Genomic DNA, 11,103 nt, shown 5'->3' on the forward strand with positions numbered 1-11,103 from the left:
TGCACCATTGAAAGCATTGGGCTCCTATTTAAAGAGGGCTAGAGTTAGAAGAAGCAACTGATTGGCCCTCATGTCAGATGACATCCTGTTGTGGCTTTGTGATGTAATGGCACCACTTGACCAATCGCCCTGGGTGACGATTACACTGGAGGACCAGACAACAGCATTTACACACTAGGTAATTATCTGGGAATATGACTGCACAGCAAGTAGGAGGTGTAATGGGAAAGTACTCTGCACCATCGAATGCATTGGGCTCCTTTTTAAAGAGGGCTAGAGTTAGAAGAACACAGTTTCTAAATAGCAGTCCATCTGGAGTATCAGGGTCACACTCACAGAGAGCAGGGAAACCGGTTAAATAGCTTCCCTCTATCTGAAAGTAAGTCAATTGCTCTAACCTTAGACACCTCATTCCAGCCTGAAAGATGGTAATTAACTCGCAGGACAAATTGCCAGCACAAGTATCTAAAGAAGATTTTGTCAGCCACGTAGACAGTCAAAGTCTTTGATAAACTATCATGATGGCCATCGCGTCATCCACATTGCTACCGTCTTAGAAGATTATATTTATGCGGAAGACCCTACTAAAAGGCACTGAGAACCATCAGATGCTATGAACTTTTTATCAATGGCAAAATGATTAAATGAGAGTTTGACTTACCATACATATTGATCGAGGCATGGAGAAGGCTGAGGAATGAGCTTTCTTTTTTTTTCCGTCTCAGCAAGCAGAGAAATATTCCTCTGCAACACTGCCTCTGCTGGCCATTCAGTATAATCTGCAGATGGAAAAGTCCACTGTTAGTCAATTTTTTGAACTTGAATATTTCCAAACCAAATGCAACACTACCAAAAAATGATTTCTATAAAGCGTAAATTATTAGTACTATGGCGTGTCACATATTGTGAAAATCCAAAGCTCACTAAAAATTATAATCTCAATTTAGATTTCAACCTAGCAAACTTCTTTCAATCCTAGGCCTCATTTGGTGGTACTCTCTACACAACCCTAGCACATGTATGAGGACTTAGATAAAAAGATCTCTTTGGCAGCCAAGAGATAGAGTACCCTTCTCACAGGAATGATTTCAGGTTATGGTACACCATAGCAATTCAGTGATCGGATACGGTAAGGGAGGAAGGTTTATGCTACGGATAGTGGGAATAATAAAAACTATGAATAACAGATTCGAACATCTTCATTTTAGCAAATCCCTATCAGTTAACCTATAGAGAACTCCAGAATTGTATGATCAACCACTCCTTCAAACAAATGTATACGTCTCGAATAATGGCCTAGGTCCTTTCATCTCACCACCTTAGTCTTCAGCTGGGCATCCTGTCCTCATTGCTCCCTTTTCTATACCATGATACATGTATCCTATTGCATACTAGGCAACTGATTGGCCCTCATGTCTGATGACATGCTATTGTAGCTTTGTGATGTAATGGCACCACTTGACCAATCGCCCTGGGTGACGATTACACCGAAGGACCAGACATCAGCAATTACACACTAGGTAACTATCTGTGAATAGGACTGCACAGCAAGTAGGAAGTGTAATGGGAAAGTACACTGCACCATTGAAAGCATTGGGCTCCTATTTAGAGAGGGCCAGAGTTTGAAGTAGCAATTGAATGGCCCTTTTGTCAGATGACAACCTGCTGCAGCTTTGTGATATAATGGCACCACTAGACCAATCGCCCTGCGTGAGGATGGCACCGGAGGACCAGACATCAGCAATTACACACTAGGTAACTATCTGTGAATATGACTGAACAGCAAGTAGGAGGTGTAATGGGAAAGTACACTGCACCATTGAAAGCATTGGGCTCCTATTTAAAGAGGGCTAGAGTTAGAAGAAGCAACTGATTGGCCCTCATGTCAGATGACATCCTGTTGTGGCTTTGTGATGTAATGGCACCACTTGACCAATCGCCCTGGGTGACGATTACACTGGAGGACCAGACAACAGCATTTACACACTAGGTAATTATCTGGGAATATGACTGCACAGCAAGTAGGAGGTGTAATGGGAAAGTACTCTGCACCATCGAATGCATTGGGCTCCTTTTTAAAGAGGGCTAGAGTTAGAAGAACACAGTTTCTAAATAGCAGTCCATCTGGAGTATCAGGGTCACACTCACAGAGAGCAGGGAAACCGGTTAAATAGCTTCCCTCTATCTGAAAGTAAGTCAATTGCTCTAACCTTAGACACCTCATTCCAGCCTGAAAGATGGTAATTAACTCGCAGGACAAATTGCCAGCACAAGTATCTAAAGAAGATTTTGTCAGCCACGTAGACAGTCAAAGTCTTTGATAAACTATCATGATGGCCATCGCGTCATCCACATTGCTACCGTCTTAGAAGATTATATTTATGCGGAAGACCCTACTAAAAGGCACTGAGAACCATCAGATGCTATGAACTTTTTATCAATGGCAAAATGATTAAATGAGAGTTTGACTTACCATACATATTGATCGAGGCATGGAGAAGGCTGAGGAATGAGCTTTCTTTTTTTTTCCGTCTCAGCAAGCAGAGAAATATTCCTCTGCAACACTGCCTCTGCTGGCCATTCAGTATAATCTGCAGATGGAAAAGTCCACTGTTAGTCAATTTTTTGAACTTGAATATTTCCAAACCAAATGCAACACTACCAAAAAATGATTTCTATAAAGCGTAAATTATTAGTACTATGGCGTGTCACATATTGTGAAAATCCAAAGCTCACTAAAAATTATAATCTCAATTTAGATTTCAACCTAGCAAACTTCTTTCAATCCTAGGCCTCATTTGGTGGTACTCTCTACACAACCCTAGCACATGTATGAGGACTTAGATAAAAAGATCTCTTTGGCAGCCAAGAGATAGAGTACCCTTCTCACAGGAATGATTTCAGGTTATGGTACACCATAGCAATTCAGTGATCGGATACGGTAAGGGAGGAAGGTTTATGCTACGGATAGTGGGAATAATAAAAACTATGAATAACAGATTCTAACATCTTCATTTTAGCAAATCCCTATCAGTTAACCTATAGAGAACTCCAGAATTGTATGATCAACCACTCCTTCAAACAAATGTATACGTCTCGAATAATGGCCTGGGTCCTTTCATCTCACCACCTTAGTCTTCAGCTGGGCATCCTGTCCTCATTGCTCCCTTTTCTATACCATGATACATGTATCCTATTGCATACTAGGCAACTGATTGGCCCTCATGTCTGATGACATGCTATTGTAGCTTTGTGATGTAATGGCACCACTTGACCAATCGCCCTGGGTGACTATTACACCGAAGGACCAGACATCAGCAATAACACACTAGGTAACTATCTGTGAATAGGACTGCACAGCAAGTAGGAAGTGTAATGGGAAAGTACACTGCACCATTGAAAGCATTGGGCTCCTATTTAGAGAGGGCCAGAGTTTGAAGTAGCAATTGAATGGCCCTTTTGTCAGATGACAACCTGCTGCAGCTTTGTGATATAATGGCACCACTAGACCAATCGCCCTGCGTGAGGATGGCACCGGAGGACCAGACATCAGCAATTACACACTAGGTAACTATCTGTGAATATGACTGAACAGCAAGTAGGAGGTGTAATGGGAAAGTACACTGCACCATTGAAAGCATTGGGCTCCTATTTAAAGAGGGCTAGAGTTAGAAGAAGCAACTGATTGGCCCTCATGTCAGATGACATCCTGTTGTGGCTTTGTGATGTAATGGCACCACTTGACCAATCGCCCTGGGTGACGATTACACTGGAGGACCAGACAACAGCATTTACACACTAGGTAATTATCTGGGAATATGACTGCACAGCAAGTAGGAGGTGTAATGGGAAAGTACTCTGCACCATCGAATGCATTGGGCTCCTTTTTAAAGAGGGCTAGAGTTAGAAGAACACAGTTTCTAAATAGCAGTCCATCTGGAGTATCAGGGTCACACTCACAGAGCAGGGAAACCGGTTAAATAGCTTCCCTCTATCTGAAAGTAAGTCAATTGCTCTAACCTTAGACACCTCATTCCAGCCTGAAAGATGGTAATTAACTCGCAGGACAAATTGCCTGCACAAGTATCTAAAGAAGATTTTGTCAGCCACGTAGACAGACAAAGTCTTTGATAAACTATCATGATGGCCATCGCGTCATCCACATTGCTACCGTCTTAGAAGATTATATTTATGCGGAAGACCCTACTAAAAGGCACTGAGAGCCATCAGATGCTATGAACTTTTTATCAATGGCAAAATGATTAAATGAGAGTTTGACTTACCATACATATTGATCGAGGCATGGAGAAGGCTGAGGAATGAGCTTTCTTTTTTTTTTGTCTCAGCAAGCAGAGACATATTCCTCTGCAACACTGCCTCTGCTGGCCATTCAGTATAATCTGCAGATGGAAAAGTCCACTGTTAGTCAATTTTTTGAACTTGAATATTTCCAAACCAAATGCAACACTACCAAAAAATGATTTCTATAAAGCGTAAATTATTAGTACTATGGCGTGTCACATATTGTGAAAATCCAAAGCTCACTAAAAATTATAATCTCAATTTAGATTTCAACCTAGCAAACTTCTTTCAATCCTAGGCCTCATTTGCTGGTACACTGTACACAACCCTAGCACATGTATGAGGACTTAGATAGAAAGATCTCTTTGGCAGCCAAGAGATAGAGTACCCTTCTCACAGGAATGATTTCAGGTTATGGTACACCATAGCAATTCAGTGATCTGATACGTTAAGGGAGGAAGGTTTATGCTACGGTTAGTGGGAATAATAAAAACTATGAATAACAGATTCTAACATCTTCATTTTAGCACATCCCTATCAGTTAACCTATAGAGAACTCCAGAATTGTATGATCAACCACTCCTTCAAACAAATGTATACGTCTCGAATAATGGCCTAGGTCCTTTCATCTCACCACCTTAGTCTTCAGCTGGGCATCCTGTCCTCATTGCTCCCTTTTCTATACCATGATACATGTATCCTATTGCATACTAGGCAACTGATTGGCCCTCATGTCTGATGACATGCTATTGTAGCTTTGTGATGTAATGGCACCACTTGACCAATCGCCCTGGGTTACGATTACACCGAAGGACCAGACATCAGCAATAACACACTAGGTAACTATCTGTGAATAGGACTGCACAGCAAGTAGGAAGTGTAATGGGAAAGTACACTGCACCATTGAAAGCATTGGGCTCCTATTTAGAGAGGGCCAGAGTTTGAAGTAGCAATTGAATGGCCCTTTTGTCAGATGACAACCTGCTGCAGCTTTGTGATATAATGGCACCACTAGACCAATCGCCCTGCGTGAGGATGGCACCGGAGGACCAGACATCAGCAATTACACACTAGGTAACTATCTGTGAATATGACTGAACAGCAAGTAGGAGGTGTAATGGGAAAGTACACTGCACCATTGAAAGCATTGGGCTCCTATTTAAAGAGGGCTAGAGTTAGAAGAAGCAACTGATTGGCCCTCATGTCAGATGACATCCTGTTGTGGCTTTGTGATGTAATGGCACCACTTGACCAATCGCCCTGGGTGACGATTACACTGGAGGACCAGACAACAGCATTTACACACTAGGTAATTATCTGGGAATATGACTGCACAGCAAGTAGGAGGTGTAATGGGAAAGTACTCTGCACCATCGAATGCATTGGGCTCCTTTTTAAAGAGGGCTAGAGTTAGAAGAACACAGTTTCTAAATAGCAGTCCATCTGGAGTATCAGGGTCACACTCACAGAGCAGGGAAACCGGTTAAATAGCTTCCCTCTATCTGAAAGTAAGTCAATTGCTCTAACCTTAGACACCTCATTCCAGCCTGAAAGATGGTAATTAACTCGCAGGACAAATTGCCTGCACAAGTATCTAAAGAAGATTTTGTCAGCCACGTAGACAGACAAAGTCTTTGATAAACTATCATGATGGCCATCGCGTCATCCACATTGCTACCGTCTTAGAAGATTATATTTATGCGGAAGACCCTACTAAAAGGCACTGAGAGCCATCAGATGCTATGAACTTTTTATCAATGGCAAAATGATTAAATGAGAGTTTGACTTACCATACATATTGATCGAGGCATGGAGAAGGCTGAGGAATGAGCTTTCTTTTTTTTTTGTCTCAGCAAGCAGAGACATATTCCTCTGCAACACTGCCTCTGCTGGCCATTCAGTATAATCTGCAGATGGAAAAGTCCACTGTTAGTCAATTTTTTGAACTTGAATATTTCCAAACCAAATGCAACACTACCAAAAAATGATTTCTATAAAGCGTAAATTATTAGTACTATGGCGTGTCACATATTGTGAAAATCCAAAGCTCACTAAAAATTATAATCTCAATTTAGATTTCAACCTAGCAAACTTCTTTCAATCCTAGGCCTCATTTGCTGGTACACTGTACACAACCCTAGCACATGTATGAGGACTTAGATAGAAAGATCTCTTTGGCAGCCAAGAGATAGAGTACCCTTCTCACAGGAATGATTTCAGGTTATGGTACACCATAGCAATTCAGTGATCTGATACGTTAAGGGAGGAAGGTTTATGCTACGGTTAGTGGGAATAATAAAAACTATGAATAACAGATTCTAACATCTTCATTTTAGCACATCCCTATCAGTTAACCTATAGAGAACTCCAGAATTGTATGATCAACCACTCCTTCAAACAAATGTATACGTCTCGAATAATGGCCTAGGTCCTTTCATCTCACCACCTTAGTCTTCAGCTGGGCATCCTGTCCTCATTGCTCCCTTTTCTATACCATGATACATGTATCCTATTGCATACTAGGCAACTGATTGGCCCTCATGTCTGATGACATGCTATTGTAGCTTTGTGATGTAATGGCACCACTTGACCAATCGCCCTGGGTGACGATTACACCGAAGGACCAGACATCAGCAATAACACACTAGGTAACTATCTGTGAATAGGACTGCACAGCAAGTAGGAAGTGTAATGGGAAAGTACACTGCACCATTGAAAGCATTGGGCTCCTATTTAGAGAGGGCCAGAGTTTGAAGTAGCAATTGAATGGCCCTTTTGTCAGATGACAACCTGCTGCAGCTTTGTGATATAATGGCACCACTAGACCAATCGCCCTGCGTGAGGATGGCACCGGAGGACCAGACATCAGCAATTACACACTAGGTAACTATCTGTGAATATGACTGAACAGCAAGTAGGAGGTGTAATGGGAAAGTACACTGCACCATTGAAAGCATTGGGCTCCTATTTAAAGAGGGCTAGAGTTAGAAGAAGCAACTGATTGGCCCTCATGTCAGATGACATCCTGTTGTGGCTTTGTGATGTAATGGCACCACTTGACCAATCGCCCTGGGTGACGATTACACTGGAGGACCAGACAACAGCATTTACACACTAGGTAATTATCTGGGAATATGACTGCACAGCAAGTAGGAGGTGTAATGGGAAAGTACTCTGCACCATCGAATGCATTGGGCTCCTTTTTAAAGAGGGCTAGAGTTAGAAGAACACAGTTTCTAAATAGCAGTCCATCTGGAGTATCAGGGTCACACTCACAGAGAGCAGGGAAACCGGTTAAATAGCTTCCCTCTATCTGAAAGTAAGTCAATTGCTCTAACCTTAGACACCTCATTCCAGCCTGAAAGATGGTAATTAACTCGCAGGACAAATTGCCAGCACAAGTATCTAAAGAAGATTTTGTCAGCCACGTAGACAGTCAAAGTCTTTGATAAACTATCATGATGGCCATCGCGTCATCCACATTGCTACCGTCTTAGAAGATTATATTTATGCGGAAGACCCTACTAAAAGGCACTGAGAACCATCAGATGCTATGAACTTTTTATCAATGGCAAAATGATTAAATGAGAGTTTGACTTACCATACATATTGATCGAGGCATGGAGAAGGCTGAGGAATGAGCTTTCTTTTTTTTTCCGTCTCAGCAAGCAGAGAAATATTCCTCTGCAACACTGCCTCTGCTGGCCATTCAGTATAATCTGCAGATGGAAAAGTCCACTGTTAGTCAATTTTTTGAACTTGAATATTTCCAAACCAAATGCAACACTACCAAAAAATGATTTCTATAAAGCGTAAATTATTAGTACTATGGCGTGTCACATATTGTGAAAATCCAAAGCTCACTAAAAATTATAATCTCAATTTAGATTTCAACCTAGCAAACTTCTTTCAATCCTAGGCCTCATTTGCTGGTACTCTCTACACAACCCTAGCACCTGTATGAGGACTTAGATAAAAAGATCTCTTTGGCAGCCAAGAGATAGAGTACCCTTCTCACAGGAATGATTTCAGGTTATGGTACACCATAGCAATTCAGTGATCGGATACGGTAAGGGAGGAAGGTTTATGCTACGGATAGTGGGAATAATAAAAACTATGAATAACAGATTCTAACATCTTCATTTTAGCACATCCCTATCAGTTAACCTATAGAGAACTCCAGAATTGTATGATCAACCACTCCTTCAAACAAATGTATACGTCTCGAATAATGGCCTAGGTCCTTTCATCTCACCACCTTAGTCTTCAGCTGGGCATCCTGTCCTCATTGCTCCCTTTTCTATACCATGATACATGTATCCTATTGCATACTAGGCAACTGATTGGCCCTCATGTCTGATGACATGCTATTGTAGCTTTGTGATGTAATGGCACCACTTGACCAATCGCCCTGGGTGACGATTACACCGAAGGACCAGACATCAGCAATTACACACTAGGTAACTATCTGTGAATAGGACTGCACAGCAAGTAGGAAGTGTAATGGGAAAGTACACTGCACCATTGAAAGCATTGGGCTCCTATTTAGAGAGGGCCAGAGTTTGAAGTAGCAATTGAATGGCCCTTTTGTCAGATGACAACCTGCTGCAGCTTTGTGATATAATGGCACCACTAGACCAATCGCCCTGCGTGAGGATGGCACCGGAGGACCAGACATCAGCAATTACACACTAGGTAACTATCTGTGAATATGACTGAACAGCAAGTAGGAGGTGTAATGGGAAAGTACACTGCACCATTGAAAGCATTGGGCTCCTATTTAAAGAGGGCTAGAGTTAGAAGAAGCAACTGATTGGCCCTCATGTCAGATGACATCCTGTTGTGGCTTTGTGATGTAATGGCACCACTTGACCAATCGCCCTGGGTGACGATTACACTGGAGGACCAGACAACAGCATTTACACACTAGGTAATTATCTGGGAATATGACTGCACAGCAAGTAGGAGGTGTAATGGGAAAGTACTCTGCACCATCGAATGCATTGGGCTCCTTTTTAAAGAGGGCTAGAGTTAGAAGAACACAGTTTCTAAATAGCAGTCCATCTGGAGTATCAGGGTCACACTCACAGAGAGCAGGGAAACCGGTTAAATAGCTTCCCTCTATCTGAAAGTAAGTCAATTGCTCTAACCTTAGACACCTCATTCCAGCCTGAAAGATGGTAATTAACTCGCAGGACAAATTGCCAGCACAAGTATCTAAAGAAGATTTTGTCAGCCACGTAGACAGTCAAAGTCTTTGATAAACTATCATGATGGCCATCGCGTCATCCACATTGCTACCGTCTTAGAAGATTATATTTATGCGGAAGACCCTACTAAAAGGCACTGAGAACCATCAGATGCTATGAACTTTTTATCAATGGCAAAATGATTAAATGAGAGTTTGACTTACCATACATATTGATCGAGGCATGGAGAAGGCTGAGGAATGAGCTTTCTTTTTTTTTCCGTCTCAGCAAGCAGAGAAATATTCCTCTGCAACACTGCCTCTGCTGGCCATTCAGTATAATCTGCAGATGGAAAAGTCCACTGTTAGTCAATTTTTTGAACTTGAATATTTCCAAACCAAATGCAACACTACCAAAAAATGATTTCTATAAAGCGTAAATTATTAGTACTATGGCGTGTCACATATTGTGAAAATCCAAAGCTCACTAAAAATTATAATCTCAATTTAGATTTCAACCTAGCAAACTTCTTTCAATCCTAGGCCTCATTTGGTGGTACTCTCTACACAACCCTAGCACATGTATGAGGACTTAGATAAAAAGATCTCTTTGGCAGCCAAGAGATAGAGTACCCTTCTCACAGGAATGATTTCAGGTTATGGTACACCATAGCAATTCAGTGATCGGATACGGTAAGGGAGGAAGGTTTATGCTACGGATAGTGGGAATAATAAAAACTATGAATAACAGATTCTAACATCTTCATTTTAGCAAATCCCTATCAGTTAACCTATAGAGAACTCCAGAATTGTATGATCAACCACTCCTTCAAACAAATGTATACGTCTCGAATAATGGCCTAGGTCCTTTCATCTCACCACCTTAGTCTTCAGCTGGGCATCCTGTCCTCATTGCTCCCTTTTCTATACCATGATACATGTATCCTATTGCATACTAGGCAACTGATTGGCCCTCATGTCTGATGACATGCTATTGTAGCTTTGTGATGTAATGGCACCACTTGACCAATCGCCCTGGGTGACGATTACACCGAAGGACCAGACATCAGCAATTACACACTAGGTAACTATCTGTGAATAGGACTGCACAGCAAGTAGGAAGTGTAATGGGAAAGTACACTGCACCATTGAAAGCATTGGGCTCCTATTTAGAGAGGGCCAGAGTTTGAAGTAGCAATTGAATGGCCCTTTTGTCAGATGACAACCTGCTGCAGCTTTGTGATATAATGGCACCACTAGACCAATCGCCCTGCGTGAGGATGGCACCGGAGGACCAGACATCAGCAATTACACACTAGGTAACTATCTGTGAATATGACTGAACAGCAAGTAGGAGGTGTAATGGGAAAGTACACTGCACCATTGAAAGCATTGGGCTCCTATTTAAAGAGGGCTAGAGTTAGAAGAAGCAACTGATTGGCCCTCATGTCAGATGACATCCTGTTGTGGCTTTGTGATGTAATGGCACCACTTGACCAATCGCCCTGGGTGACGATTACACTGGAGGACCAGACAACAGCATTTACACACTAGGTAATTATCTGGGAATATGACTGCACAGCAAGTAGGAGGTGTAATGGGAAAGTACTCTG

The sequence above is a fragment of the Lissotriton helveticus genome, chromosome 7, assembly GCF_964261635.1.
Source record: "Lissotriton helveticus chromosome 7, aLisHel1.1, whole genome shotgun sequence".
NCBI lineage: Eukaryota > Metazoa > Chordata > Amphibia > Caudata > Salamandridae > Lissotriton > Lissotriton helveticus.